Below are 3749 nucleotides of genomic sequence, written 5' to 3'. Positions count from 1 at the left end.
ACTGACCACTTGTTAGGCAATATCTTCCACCTTGCCCTTGTACCCCTACAGAGAGGCTGTCTGCAAAATGCCCAGAACACCATCCAAATCTGCAGCGAGGACAGGAAAATCAGGCAGAGAATCTTTCTGTTTTCAAGGTCCCCCTTCCTAGGTGACTTGACCCTTTCTACCTGATTCTCACTTGAGATCTACCCATGATAGAGCACTGCAGGAAAACATTTTAAAGGGTCATTAACCAGGACCTGCTTGGAAAGCAAGGGCAGAAACTCTTTCCCTCCCTGATGGGATGCGGGCCGACAACTGCTGCTCTGAAGATGTGCAGCTGCTCCTCTCTGGAGAGGCCATGGAAGGGCTGTGATGGTCTACGGGAACCAGAGGAACGATGAGCTCAGGTTGGCATTTGAGCTTCAAGGGAACAAGCAGAATGAAGAGCTCACAGTGGAGATGAAATTTGCCTGTGCCTGGCTCCTCCGATGAAACCCCAAGAAGTCCAGATGAAGCAAACACCTTCTCCCAAGAAGCTAGGAAAACCTCAGAGTCCTGAGCACCTGCACTTAGCCTGGAAGGGCATGGAGGCAGCTCTGAATCCTCAGGTGAGGCAGCACATAGGTCCTGGTATGAGAGCGCTGTGTAGCAGTGAGGGAAGGAAAAGGGAAGCAAAGGGAAGGCTGGGTCACTATTGGTCTTTGGGTGTGTTTCCCTTGGCAGCAACTGTACTGTCAGGGAAAACAAAAGCTCCCTGAATTGTTAAAACTGAAAATCAGGAACAAAGACTCTCTAACTAGTCAAGGTTACAAAGTGGTATGTTCATTACACTGGTGGGCGGCACAGGGGAAAGTCATTCCCGAAATGCGTGACTGGTGGCTGGGCTCAGCTCGGCTCGGCACAGCACAGCACAGCAGGATCCCGCAGGACAGGGAAGGGCAAGGCAGGCACGGAAGGGCAGGGCAGGGCACTGGGAGCAGTGACAAGCTCTGTCCCCACGCTGCACCCCATGCCTGGGTAACCATCAGGGACAGAGATGAAGGACATTGCTCTGTCTTGGCTGCGGAAAGGATGAAAAGGGGGAGTTAGAAAACATTCATTTGGACTCCTTTTCAGCAGACTAGCTGGTTTTATCTCACCATGTCTGCCTGTCTTTGGCAGAATTGGCACATTGCTCGTGATTCGGAGTCAGCTACGGCAGCAGGAAGGGGCAGCAATTTTGTCAGCATTGATATCGAAGGCAAAGTGCTGCACCATGATGGATGTTGCTTTCTTCAAGAGATTTCTGACCTTGAGTGGTAGCAAACTCACACTGGCGTCTTCCCAAATGGCGTTGCCGTTTTATTTCCACAGGAATCATCTCTCCTTTTTCTTCCCCCCCCAGGCAAATGCCTCCTGCAGCCAGCTCCTGTCACTGTAGACTGACAAAGGAGGTCTTGCAATAGAGAAAGACTCCCTAGAGCTGCTGTGGAGAGCTGAAGGGGGAAGCTTTGTCCCTTAGTCTTGAAGTCTTGTTGGGGAGCTGCTTGTGCTTTGGGGGATGGAAACCAATGTTGTTTATGCAAGGCTTGTAGGTTCATTCCTGAGCTTGCTGACACACCACAGAGACTTTGGGGTTGTCATACTGGCAAACAAATTTCAGTCTGGGCACTTCTTGAAATGCTTCAATTATTCTTTTTTTTCCTTTTCTGCGGAAATGTTGTCATCATCTATTCCTTCAAGAGAATCTTTTCCTACTTTTTGGGGAATTCCTTTTGCTGCCCTCCCAGATCAGGCCAATTCCCAGGGCTCCTTCCCAAAGTGAGGTGCAGCCCATGGCCTCCACTCTCCAGCTGGAACAGAAGGAAGCAGAGAATTTGCGGCTGTGGGAGAGGAGCTTCTCTCTCCTGCCTGCTTTCCCTTTGGGACAGGTTGGTGTGTGCTCATTTGGTAAAGGCAGGTTTAAACTCTGAAGCAGTTGTGTTTCAAACTGCTCCCTTCTCCAGCTCTTCTGTGGGTATCCTTGGACAAAAGGCCTCTTGGTGGGAGCTCTCTGTGGCAAGTTAAGGAAGGAGGTTGGTATTTCAGGGTTGTGACTGCTGAAAGCAGCTGGTTTCTGGAGGTGTCCAGAACTGGGAGTGGCTCCTTTTCTCACCTGCCTGCAGAAAAGGAAGTTGCAAAGTGGGAATTTCATTTGTGGAGATGGCCACCAGAGGTGTTTGCCAAGAGATGGGCTGGCAGAGAGGCAGGTCACGTGCTAAACTGGCTGTGTGTTTGTTTTGATGGTGGGGAAGGTCAGAGATGCAGACACAGACACCAGCTGAAGGAACAGTGTGATTTACTGTAATGCAGAAGTGCAAAAAAGAGTCAGGAAAGGATAATCTAAGCAATGCACCTCAGCATTATTACAAAAGGGTGCCTCTGGTGATTAAGGAAGATCCATCACCAGGTAGCCCAGCGGTTTCCCCTTCATCCAGAGCTGCACATCAGCTGGGGGAAGCTGTCCCAGCCCAGCCCTGCAAAGCCACGGCCGGGAACCGGGAAATCCTGCGGTGCCTCCACCTTTGGTGGCCACGAGGCTTCGAGTGCACTGTGAGAGTAGCCCGGCTCTGATCGTGCTGGACGAGCAATGTGCCAGAGCTTCTGCTGGGGGCACAGCTGGTGTCATTCTCCTCTTGGTTTTCTCCCCGAGCCTGGCCAGGGCTCAAGGAGGAACCAAGGCCAGATGTGGCCTTGTCCATTTTCCTCATGCAGAAAGGTGAAGACGTTTCACCAGTGAATGGATGCAACAATCCTTTTGATAATAACACTTGGTTAAGGAGCAGGTACATAGAACATTGGGTTGGGAAGGTCACCTAGAGGGCAGCTTTGGCTCAGGTCCTGTTGTTGAGGCTTCAGTCAGGGTCTGTTGTTCAGGCCTTGGTCCTTCAGTATTTTGTGGTGCAAATCACACCTGTGCAGAGCTGCAAACAAACAAGCCTGTCCTTAGCACATTTGAGACAGGATACAGGATTAGCCCTGCAAGGCCAGGCTAGGGCCAAGAGCAGAAGGCCAGCACCCTGCTTTTGCCCACAGGCAGCCCTGCAGAGCAAGCAGCCCCTCCTGCCCAGGGGCTGAGGTGCCCGAAGCTGCCTCCCCGCTGTGCAGCTCTGCAGAGCCCGCGGGGCGCAGGGTCCTGGGCAGCCAGGGCAGCCCGGCTGCCTTGGGGCACAAGGAGTGCCCCAGAGAGAAGCTGCTGCCCTTTGCTTTGGAACTGTTCCTCAGAGTCTTGTCAATAATCCACAGTGTCTGATGTGTTTTCCTTTCCTCTCCCAAGTTTAACACAGCTTTTTGAGAAAATTGACTGATGTAGCTGCTGCTGGTGGTGATGCTTTTGTCTGCAGGTAAGGGGAGGTGATTTGAACCAAAGACAGAGTCCATTGTTAACACCCCAGCCTTTGCCAAGTCAAGAAAACCATTCACAATTGGGCTACCAGTGCTCAGCAGTTTTCCTAGGTTTTGGAAAGCTACCACCTTAAGAAACCCAACAGATTTTCCTCCAGGAGGATACCAGCAGTAGCATGATGCCAATGTTTTCCACTCCTTTTCTGTGTCTTTTAAGAGTTCCTCAGTGCCCAGCAGGAATGAAATGACCTGTGATAATGTGATTTGAGAGCTCTGTGTTGTTCGTTGCCACATGAGTGCTCATGACAAGCTGGACACCCCACTCATGCCTCTGTTGAGTTAAATTCATCCCAATTCTGTGCAAACAGCAGCCCCGAGATGCTGAGAAGAGCAAGCACAGT

The sequence above is a fragment of the Melozone crissalis genome, unplaced genomic scaffold (genome assembly GCF_028551555.1).
Source record: "Melozone crissalis strain CALT ecotype California unplaced genomic scaffold, PUWL_Pcris_2 ptg000272l_1, whole genome shotgun sequence".
In the NCBI taxonomy this organism is placed as follows: domain Eukaryota; kingdom Metazoa; phylum Chordata; class Aves; order Passeriformes; family Passerellidae; genus Melozone; species Melozone crissalis.
Note: the sequence above shows the minus strand (reverse complement) of the source record.